This window comes from Leptosomus discolor, unplaced genomic scaffold (genome assembly GCF_034619465.1).
Source record: "Leptosomus discolor isolate bLepDis1 unplaced genomic scaffold, bLepDis1.hap2 HAP2_SCAFFOLD_85, whole genome shotgun sequence".
Lineage (NCBI taxonomy): Eukaryota > Metazoa > Chordata > Aves > Leptosomiformes > Leptosomidae > Leptosomus > Leptosomus discolor.
Genome location: NW_028237879.1, coordinates 269,331 through 280,955, shown reverse-complemented (window position 1 = coordinate 280,955; position 11,625 = coordinate 269,331). Strand labels below are relative to the sequence as shown.

The 11,625-nt window shown below is 54.4% G+C and overlaps 1 pseudogene; it reads left to right on the top strand.

Annotated features, from left to right (window-relative positions):
- The window catches only part of LOC147412527 (axonemal central pair apparatus protein HYDIN-like), a 64,995-nt pseudogene that overhangs the window by 33,201 nt on the left and 20,169 nt on the right, over window positions 1–11,625 (top strand).

Here is an 11,625-nt window from a genome sequence, read left to right as displayed (position 1 = left end):
GTGGATCAGACTTCAGCAGTGTGCTGTAGGTGTCCGGGTGGACCTTCTTGAGAAGCAGCACAATTTGGACCTTATGACAGCAAAGCCTAGATTTGGCTGGCCCTGGAGGTCCCCTCCCACCTTTCCTCACTTTGGATGTTCCCAGCCTCCCCAGGTTGAGGGAAGTCCATGGAGATGATCTAATGGTTCTGTCGACAGCCTCAGGGTCGATGGATGAAGTGCAGAACCAGCTGGGGTTACAGCAAACCCAGATTTCTGGTGGTCTCTCAGGGTTGTTTTCTGTTTGTCGTTCTGAAGGGAGCTGGAGCAGCTGGCTTGAGAGCTTGAGGAAAAGCACCGGCAGGAGCTAGAACGCTTGAAGGAGGAAGAAGAGCTGAAGCAGAAGTTTAGGCAGGGGACGAGAGAGCTTGGAAAAGACAAAGATAAAGCTTCAGGGAAGAAAAGCCGGCCTGGAGTCAGGCAGGTAGGTGGCTGTGTTTATAGATGAGTAAAAGCCCTGGGGACCTTCCAGCTGAGCTGTGCCATTCCCGGGAAGCCAGCAGCCACAAGCAGTGCTGGGGATGAGTACCTGGCCCTGAGGAACATGTGGGGCTGTACTGGGAAACAACAGCTGGTGCTTGATCACGCTGCTGCTTCACCCAGGGTGTTTTCCCATGGCTTTGTTGGTAGAGCTGCTCTTCTAGGATCATGCTGCCTTTGAGTCATGGCTTCACGTAACTCCATCCATTCACTGTGAAGCTCTAGATAGTTTTAGGCCAGCATTTCTGCCCACTCTGCATGTGACTTACACCACTGAGACACGATCAGTCTGGGATGTGGTGTCTTTTCCTCCAGGTCTGGCAGGAGATCCCACCAGGCCTTAGGTGTTTGTTAGCAGCCAGACTTCCCAAAGTGTCAGGGATGCTCAGCACACCAGAAACGAGCCCAGAGGGACTGCACAGGAGTAGGGATGTGTCTTAAGCTCCCTGTTTGGGTTGGGAAGCTGTTCTGTTTCTCAGCTGGTTTGCAGGACTCCTCATCAGCCTGATGCTGGAGGGTTTGGTTTCGGTTGAGCTAAACTGGGTACCAGCTGCGTTCTGAATTGGGATTTGTAGAGAACCTAGCACAGATCCTGGATGAGGCTTGGGGTGCTATTGCAAAGCTCATCACTGTCCTACTGCAGCTACCCCGTGGTGTTCCCCAGGGGTCAGCACTGGGTCCAGTCTTATTCAACATACTCATCAACGCCCTGGCTGAAGGGACACAGTGCACCCTCAGCCAGTTTGCTGACGATACAAACTGGGAGGAGTGGCTGACACGCCAGAGGGCTGTGCTGCCGTTAAGTGAGACCTGGACAAGCTGGAGAGCTGGACAGAGAGGAGCCTCGGGAGGTTCAACAAGGGCAAGTGTAGGGTTCTGCACTTGGGGAGGAATAACCCCCTGCACCAGTAGAGGCTGGGGGTCGACCTGCTGGAGGGCAGCTCTGTGGAGAAGACCGGGGAGTTGTAGACAAGAAGTTGGCCATGAGCCAGCCATGTGCCCTTGTGGGTGCATTAAGAGGAGTGTGGCCAGCAGGTCGAGGGAGGGTCTCTTGCCCCTCTACTCTGCCCTGGTGAGGCCACATCTGGAGTGTGTGTGTCCAGTTCCGGGGCACCCAGTTGAAGAGGCACTACTGGAGAGAGTCCAGCAGAGGGCTACTAAGATGCTTAGGGGGCTGAGAGACCTGGGGCTCTTTAGCCTGCAGAAGACTGAGAGCGGACCTTATCAATGCTTGTAAGTACCTAAAGGGCAGGTGTCAAGAGGATGGGGCCAGGCTTTTCTCAGTGACGGGACAAGGGGCAACGGGCACAAACTGGAGCACTGGAAGTTCCGCTTGAACATGAGGAAAAAATTCTTTACTCTGAGGGTGGCAGAGCCCTGGAACAGGCTGCCCAGAGGGATTGTGGAGTCTCCTTCCCTGGAGATATTCAAAACCCACCTGGACACGGTCCCGTGCAACCTGCTCTGGGTGAACTTGCTTTAGCAGGGGGTTGGACTAGATGATCTCCAGAGGGCCCTTTCAACCCCTTCCACTCTGTGATTCTATGGTTTATGTCAGTGCTTTGAAATGCTCACTGCTTTTTTCCTGCTTCTCCTGCCCAGAGTGTGAACACGTCCGCCAGCAGCACCAGGGTGTCCACCAGCAACCGTCTGGATGCCACCAAGGGGGTAGACAGGAAGGGATCTGTAAAGGAGGACTCAGACTCTGCAGGTGACAAGGAAGATACGAAAAAGCAGAACAAGGTTCCCCTGATGGAGGCCTGCCCAGCAGCGGTTGTGCAACCCTGAGACCCAGAATAGGGGGAAACCAAAGACGAGGCTCAGAGTGACAGTGAGAAGAACTTGACCCTGAGGTTTGAGATGTATGAGGCATCGCAGAAGGATGTCACGCACATTTTGTCATCCTGGGACAGGGTTCAGGGTATCCTGCTGTCCCCTCTGAGTCGAGAGGAAGTGCGGCACCAAGCAGAAGACCAGCGCCAGCGTTTATCCTGCCACAGGAACTGGAAGAGCAGAGAGAAGGAGTGGCTGGAGAAGGAGCGGCTGAAGAAACTCAAGGCTCTTGAGGACACCAAGTTATCTCTGCTGGAAGGGGAAGGTGCAGCAGAAGGGTCAGCCAGAGGCCAGGGTGTCAGAGTGTCCTGCTTGGACATCCAGGTGCTGAGCTCAGCAAATGTCACTAAGACGATCTTGGAGAGTGGCAAGCTGCCGGCAGCAGAGCAGGTAAAGCCCTGTGAGGCTCAGATGCTGAGCCTGCCGTGGTCTGGGCCCTAGTGCATTGTGTCCCACCAGGTGACAATGGCACAGAGCCTTGTCCAGGCCACTGGTGATGTTCCATGACAGCTCCACAGCAGTCACGTGGCTGTGGAGGTTCTCACCGTCCCTCAGATGGGTGGAAAGAGGGAGTGCTCTCTATTCAAGCACCCTGTCTGTTCAGAGTTTCCCAGTCTGTAAACCATTAAAGATGGCCCCAGGGCAGGGCAGCTCATGGTCACGGTTTCCTTCAGCTGAGTCACTCAGAGGAGAGATTTCTCTCTGTAGGTCCTGGCACTGCTCTGGAGCCTGCCCACCCCTCTGGGCAAAAAAAAAAGCACCGCGCTCCATAGAAATAAAAAAAAAACCATGGCCAAAAGTTTAGTGTCTTTAAGGAAGTGTGAGGATGAAGGTGGTGGAAGTATAAAAAGGGTTTTCTCTTACGCTTTTAGATCCTGGATGACCTGGGACTGGGTCCTTCAGGGCCTCCCATTCCACCTACCACTTTTTACTCTGTGATCCCCTACCCGGAGAAGCGGATGGCCCCTGCAGCCGGAGAAGCCCTCAAGCACTTCATCTTTGTTGTGCCCAGAGGTGTCCCTGCGGAAGAAGAAAGGAAGGATCCAGAAAGTCTTGTGGATGCCCCCGTTGTGCCTGCAGTGAAGGTGCCAGGGCGGGGGCCAGACTGGATGGGGGGCAGGTGGGGTGGAAAAGGATTAGTGTGGAGGGGCAGTGAAGACATGATGGGGCTCCATGTCTGCAGGCAACCCTTGTGTCTGTCCAAAAGAGACAGGGCAGTTCTGTAAGATGAGAGAAAAAAACCCCAACACCTAAACCCCTCAACTTCCCTTGAGGAGAGGGTGCTGGGCAAGGAGGGGTCCTGGGCAGGGAGAGGTGTCGTAGGCAAAACAAAGTCTGATAAGGAAGACCAAGTCCACAGGCAGATGTGGTGGGGTATTTAGTCTCTCTCCTGTTGAACCAAGCTGCAGCTTTCTTTCCAGGGTAGGAATGTCTCGGGGCAGGTCTCAGTCTCACCTCTCTCCCTCGGTGCAAAGATGCCGGAGGAGCAGGTCACGCCAACGAGGGGCCGATGGAGGAAGCAGAAAGCCGCGGGCAGCCAGGAGGCTGCGAGGGAGAAGCAGAGCTCTGGCCAGGGCAGGAGAGGTCTCCAGTGGCCAGAAACAGGAGCACCCACACCTTCCCCCAAGGCGTACCAAAGTGATGTGGACACGCTCCCATCCATGGGGAGGTCTGTCAGGTGAGCTGTGAGGGAGGAGGTGATCCCTCTGCTTTACGGCCGTCTTGCCAAATGAGGTCCAGTGTCCCCAGCTCTGCAGGGACCCTCTGCCAGTCCCTCCATGGGATGGCCAGTCCATGACCCTCCTCCTTGCTCATTTGCTCGTTAGCAATGTCTGAAACCTCCTTTTTAGTTGCCAGGCTGAGCAGCTGCCAGTAGATAGTGCCTGCCCGCGGCGAGGTGGAACTGACGGTCCACTTCAGCTCCACGGTGACGGGCCAGTTTGATCAGACCCTGCATTTTGAGATCTTGGGGACAAGGCGCCTGTACCAGCTGCACTGCAGGGGCACCTGCCTATATCCCACCATCAGCCAGGACCTGCGGTCAGGCTGGCCTGAGGGAGCCTCCCACACTGCTCCCCCCTGAACTCAGAGCCAGGGCTGCCCCTTGTACCCCAGTGACCTTCTGGCTTGGGCAGAGCGCGCTGCCTGAGCCGCCCAGCATCTCTTCCCGTGCTTAGAGCTGGGAACCGGTGTTGGTACCTCAGCACCCATAAGGGTTATGGCTTTCTGACCAGGTTTTCTACTTAGAGCATCTCACGACTCCTCATTCCTCATTTTCTCTGCCCAGGCTGGTGTTTCCTTGCTGGAGGAAGAGCAAGGCAGATGATGACATCATCTTCAAGCAGTATGTCATGAACACGGGCATCTTCCACTTTGGACCACTGCTGTGTGGGGAGTCAAGAGACCGGTACGTGCTTCCTGCACTGAGTGAGCATGCTGATGCGCTGCCTGCCCAGAGTGAGATGTTGGGATGGGCTCTCCAGAGCCTTGTGCTTTCGTGGACACGCTTGGGGACACGCTGCCCTGGTGGCACAATTCAGGGCAGGCCCAGGCAGAGACCTGGGAGATACATGAGGCTGAAGGACCATGGATGTGTGAACTTGAGCAGATAGCAGGCACATGAGTCTTGGACGACCTGGGGAGAGATGGAGCTGATCTTGCTGCCTGGTGGGTGCCTTGGTGGCCACAGCCACATGCTGCTTCCGGCCTGAAGGTGACTTGGGGCAGCTTGTGTCCCACCCCACCACGTCTCAGCTTCACTACCTGTGAAATGAACTTTGTGGGGCTTCTTTAAAGTGCTTTGAGCTCTAGGGGTAGACTGAATTATTCTGCTGATGGCTTTGTAAGTTGCTCATTAATCTGTAATATTAGTAAGACTTTGTGATTTGACCTGCCAATATGAGTGTGGGCAAGGGGGAAACCTGCAGAGGAATAAAAATGGGAATTGCATTTTCCTGCTGGATAAAACCTGCCTAAAAAATTTGTCATAGTAGCTGCTGGCATAATTCTGGTTTTAACATCACTTTTTGGGGTTTTTTAATATTAGAAATGAAGTTCTTGTCTCCCTGGGAGCTCTGGAGAACTAATGGTATTTTGACAATCCAAGGAGATTAAATCAAAACAGTTTAAAAAACAAAAGAGGATCTTTAGCCAGGGTGATGAGTGGTCTAGGATTTCTGTTTGGTTTTTTAACCCTTTAACTCCAAATTCTGTTCCACACCTGAGAGAAGGGACATTTGTTAAATTTAGCATTCCTCTTGGGAATGAATCCCTTCTGTTTCCTTCCCTCAGACTTTGAGCTAATCCATAAAATATGAGGCAGTGTCATGACTTTTGAAAGAGAGAAGCTTAGCTATTTTTGAAACCTCTTTTCAAAAGCATTTCTTTATACCCTGCAGGGAAGGAAGCCCAACAAAGAAGGGGGAAGAACCCATGTGCTTGGCGTACTTTTATTTTTCCAGGCGCCTTTGAATTTATATTTTGTGAAACGCTCTTTAAGGGGCCTGTGCATCGTCACTCTCCTGGGATGGAGGCACCAAGTATAGGGGCGGGCATCAAAGTGACGCAGGGATGAAGACCCGTACCCCGGAACGTGCCCCTGCAAGGGATCCTTTTTCTTAGCCTGCTTGTTAGACCGTGGCCTTCCAGCGCAGGCTCTCGCTGCCTGGACACGGGGCTTTCCTCGATGTGTGATAAAGGCAACGGTCTCCTCTGCAGCTTTTTCCCCTTTTATGGAAAGGTACAAGGCGCTGCACTCTCCCAGCAACTGCAAGAAGCTGACCATCCTCAACGTCACCCCCTTCGAAGCAGCAGTGCGTTTCTTCTTTGAACGGGATCACAAAGCGGGCACGTTCCTTTTAGACCCCCCCAGCATGAGGGTGAAACCTAACGAGCATCAGGTAGGAGACGGGCAGGTAGGGCAGGCACCAGCAGAAGTGCCCAGGAGCCGTTCTCCCTGCTCACCGAATGTTCTTCTGGTGTTTGTTTTGCAGGGACGGGGCTAGCAGCTGAGTGTTTGGGCGTACCCCACTTCGGCCGGCCTCGTGGAAGACAACCTCATCTGCTGCGTTCAGGAGAACCCCGAGCCAGTGGTCTTCCGCCTGTGCTGCCAGGGGGTGCAGGTGGAGCTGGGGGTCAGCCCCAAGCAGGTGCATTTCAACAAGCTGCTTCTGCACAGGTCAGTCATCCCGTGGTCCCTCTGCTGGGGACAAGAGCTGTCGGCAAGCTCCTCCTCAGCGGCCGCTCAGGTTGGGGGTTGGGCTAGCGCCTCTTTCTCCCAGTGGTTCCCAGTCTCTTGCTCACCATTCCTTGCTGGCTTGGATATCCCGTGACAGCCACCAGCTCTGTAGCCCCCCGGCGATCCTGTGTGATGAGCGTCCCGATGCATTTGCATCTTGTCTGCTGGCTCAGAGAGCAATCCAGTTGCTCCTCCTTATCTCCCGTCTGTCGGATACACTTCTAACACCAAGCTCTCCCCCAAGGACCTCACCTCTCAGGCCTGTGGCAAAGAGAAAACATTTAACTGCAGTTTCAGATGCGTGGATAGGGCTGCTCCAAGTTGCATTTGGTGGCAAGGCTAGCATGACCGTCACACGACTGGTGCTGCCTGTCTTTGTGTCTCTGCAGGAGGGACAGCAAGACCCCGGTCCTGAGAAACAGCACCCCACTGCCCGTGGCCTGGCGGCTCGGTGGGCTGGAAAACCTTGGAGAGGACTTCTCTGTGTCACAAGACAAGGGCACCGTTGGTCCCTGCACAGAGTTTGTGGTGTATCTGTATTTCAAGGCCACGAAGGCTCTCAGCGTTAAGAAGATGATCCAACTAGAGGTGAGAGGGACTGTGCCCTCCCTGGCAGAGCAGGGCAGTGACCAGCCCTGTGCTCTTAGGGATGGAGTCTGTGCTTGAAGGTTACCCTGCAAAGAGGGCAAAAGGATGAGCCTTCATGAGATTCCTTTCTACCCCCGTTGCCAGGGGGTCCAGGCCCATAGCAGCAGGGGACTCACTGAAGGGTAAAGTTTTGGAAACTCAGTGACAACTCAGGTGCTCCTATAGCTGAGCTTCATGGGGCAAGTATGTTGTGGAGTCAGGAAGAGGTGTACCTGACGGCCACAAGGGTGCTCTGCCCCCAGCTGCTGCTGCCTCTGGGTTCGCCAGAACACACAGCGCATCCCTGAGCATCCACGTTGCCCCAGATGACCAGGTGCAGCCTCTGCGGGGCTTACCCTGCGTTATGAGGCTGCGTCCCGAGCCCGTACTACAAGCGCCTTGCTGCTGTGCGTGGTTGAATTGGTTGTCCAGACTTGGGCGTGCTCCCTGCACCCATCCTGGGGTCCATCTGGGGCTCTTAACACAGAGCAGCAAACTCTCACCCTGGGGTTTGGTTCGCTGTGGTTCAGGGGCTGCCTTTCAGTGGGGATGCTGGGTGATTAAGAGGAGAGGGGTGGTTGTCAATGCCACCTGCTCTGGGACACCTTGCCCTTCTTGTGGTCGTTTTGACATCGCTGTGCCTCCCAGGATGCTTTGGCAGCAGGTTCCCCGCTGTAGGAGTGCGGAGTTGGGCTGACAGTGTTTCTTACTGCAGCAGAATCGCGCTGGGTCAGCCCGTGAGATGAACAGGTTAGCAAAGCCTGGGAGTCCGCAAATGCTTGTGAAGCAGGGGAGGCCATGGTGGAAGCAGCCAGCAGAGACAAGAACTTGTATGTGGTCTACCAAAAGCATTTAGGAGAATGGTCTAAGCAGTGTTTGTTTCTTGCTGCCTCCAGGTTTCAGATGCAGAAAACGTCCCGGGGGTTTGTTCAGGTTGAAAATATCCAGATCGTTGCGGAGGCTTATGATGTTGCTCTGAGCATCGACATTCCTCAAGGTCAGTGGATGCCTCCAAAACGAATTGCTGTGGCAGGTGGGCAGCCAAAGCGCTTGGGACGGGACGGGACGGGATGGCATGCAAGCGTGGCGTGGATACATAAAGCACACGTCCTGCAAGCTGCAGGGAGTAAAGCACTGTCAGGGCACAGCCAGCCCTGCATCTGTCACCTCTGAAGTGTGGAACTTCCTGTGCAGATTTATTTGGGGGCTTTGAAACAACAGTGATGTCAACCAGCAGTAGGCAGCTCCTGAAGGCTCAGCACGGCAATAAAGTTGTTGGATCTGTGCTTGGAAGCAAGGAGATGGAAGCCAAGCTCCTTAGCTGCTAAACCCTGTGGATATTCTCCGAGTAAGGAGAGAAGGGGCAGCAAAGTAGCCAGAGAAAACTTCCGAGAACGGAAACTTGCTGAGAAGGGTTTTGTGCCGCCTGAGATCTCCAAATATGTATCTTGTCACTCGGTGTAGTCTGCAGCAGCTCACAAATATTCACCGTTTCTTACCTCGCTCTGTGGGTTTTCTGCAGGTACAGATGGCAGGGTGGAGTTTGGAGTCGTTAAGGTCCTGGATGATGTGAAGCAAGTGCTGACTCTGAAGAACAAAGGGAAGTACGACATTGCATACAGGTGGGTCCAGCTGCCTGGTCTGTGAACGCGTGGTGCCACCATCTGCCCAGGCCTGCGTTCTCCTTCTGTCCATGGCTGGAGGCTGTTGCTGTGCTGACTGCCTCATGGTCTGGGTCAATACAAAACCTGGGCTCTCGAACCTCAGATGTTTTGATAGAGAATCCAGCTGCACACCAGCATTTCTTCGCAGCTCAGCGGGAACCAGGAGGAGAGACTCTGACATTTAAGCCACTCACTGCTGAGATTCATTGCCTTTCTTTGAGGGTCAGCTCTTATCTCTTTATGAGACTCTTTAAAGGAGAGAATGAAAAAATTTGGTGTTCAGGTTAGCTTGCAATGCTCGGGATTGTCCGCACTCTGTGTCAAGATGTGGGATTCCCCAAGCAGAGCTGGACTCTTTCTCTTTTTATTTTTTCTTATGGTCCTGTGCAAAGTGCTGGCTGTGCTGGTGCCACCTGTACTTTTAACTGCAGACATCTTCGTTCCTTCCCTTTCTTCCCAGTTTTGGGCTGGAAACTGCAGATACCAACATACCCGACTTGGCATTGCACTTCACTATCCAGCCGTGGAAGGGTGTGCTGACTGCCTCCGGGCGCCCTGTGCAGGTCCAGCTGCTCTTCCACCCCAAGATGGAAATGAATGTTGAGGACAAACCCATCCTGCACTTCCAGGTGAGCTGTCTGGGCCAGGCAGTGTTAGCACACCATGGCTTGGGAGTGTAAGCAGGGTATGTCTTCTGGAAGGAAGGCTCTAGCTGGGGAATCCTCTCTCATACATATACAACAAGGTCTTTCAGAAACCATTTGTGACACTTCCTAAGTGGAGCTGAAAATCTGGCTCTGGGGAAGGCTGGTGGGGGCTTGAGGTGGCATCGGGGGACAGAGAGAGAGGCTGGCCTCTGTCCTATTGACCAACCCCTCCTCCGGTTGCAGGTGGTTGAGCCCAGCCTCTGTGAAGGAGGCGAGACCATCGCCGTCATCCCAGTGAGGGTGTCAGCGAAAGCTGTGTTCAGCAAGTACAGCATTTACCCTGCCTCGCTCATCAGCTTCGGTGCCATGACGCACGATACCAGGAAAACCTGCACCTTCACGCTGGAGAACAAAGGCATCCCGGACTTCAAATTCTTTATCTACAAAGCAGACCAGGATGCAGCTCTGTTGCCAAGGAAGAGGTGAGAGAAGACCTGCACCATCCTTCCTGCCTGAGATGGCACCACAGCATGGCTGGTGTGTGACAGGCAGCCAGGACACCTGGGTGGTTGTCCATTGGTGTCACTGGCTTGTGAACAGGGAGCAGAAAAATGCCTCTGCATCCCCGTGTGTAGGACAAAGCCGGTGATGCAGCCGGTCTGTTGATAAGCTACAGCCATAGGTTGATGCAGGCAGCCCTCTGGAAGCAGGAGGACTTTCCTCCATGGGGAGGAAGGCCAGCTTTGGCCTTGGAGAAAGGCAGGGGAGCTCAGCATGACGGATGTTTCTGCTTTCTCCTCTCAGTTCACGTCAGATGACAACTGCCCACTCCCACGAGAGCGAAAATGTAAAGGAAATGACTCCCTCAGTCAAGCAAAGCAAGCCGTCGCTGCGGAAGGACGCAAACCCCTTCATGCAGGTGGGCGGCTCCTGCTCCCCAACACGTGCTGCTGCAGGTGGTGTGGGAGGATGCCGCTGTGCCCAGGATCACCACGGGATGGGATGTGGTCTTGCGCGACGGAGGTCCATCATCTCCCAGCAGAGGCAGGAGCTGCTCAGTCCCACTGACAGTCCCACGCTTTGGCTCAGACCTGGAGTTGTGGGGTCAAGAGAGGGGGGCAGGTCCTGTGTTTGGTAGCTGCTAACCCAAATAGGTCTGTGGGTACCACAGATGCAGAACATCCCTGTTTGAACTCCCAGTCTGTAGATGTCAGATGATCTTGCTTGTTCTTCTTCCCAGCCCCCTTGATCTTCTTCCATCATTTCTCACAGTTATTTCTGCTCTCCTGTTTAACCCCTGGAGGTTTAAGGATCCCAGCTACCTCCTTCAGCCTTTCCACGCAAACTCTTCTCTGTGCCACTCGGGACAAGCCTACACCTCCTGCCAGCTTGTTCATGTCATCCTGGGGCTGCCTCTGGGCTGGGGAGTCATCCCTCCCTGCCCTGGGGCCAGCGCCTTGGGCCCAGCTGAGGGCCAGGGAGTGGCATACTCCTTGCTGGGGATGCCAAAGGTGAGACTGTGAGACATCAGCCTCTCCTGGGACTCTTTCTGCAGGCTCACGTCACTCTAGGCATGTTTACGGTGTCTCCTGGCTTTGGCTCCATCCCTCCTGGGGGCCAGCAGATGATCGCGGTGGATTGCTACCCAGAGCTGCTGGGGACGTTTAAGGAGCACCTGTCCATCGATATCAGCAACAGAGACCCCAAGGACAATCCCCTTAGCATCTCCTATGCCCTGTTGGCCGAGTCCTGTCTCCCAGGTACATCCTGTCCAGAGGTTCCCATGGCCAGCCCTGCTGATGATCAGCACCTAAACTTGCTGCTTGGATAGAGAGGCACCCTGACCCCGAAGTCCTCTCTTAAAAACCTCAAAGGTTCCAGTCCTTTTCAAGCCCAGCAGTGGGAAGAGGCTGGGAGGGATGCATGGAAAGAGGAAAGGAAAGCAATACCCTTTAAGACTGAGGGCAACCGAGCGCCAGCCTCACAGCCACCTCCCCCACCCAGGGTTGGGTTTTGCAGTGACCTGGGCTGAAAGGGCTTATCAAGCCTTCTGAGAGGCCAGTGGGGTCAGCAGGAAGGCTTCTCCATCCTCAGCCCT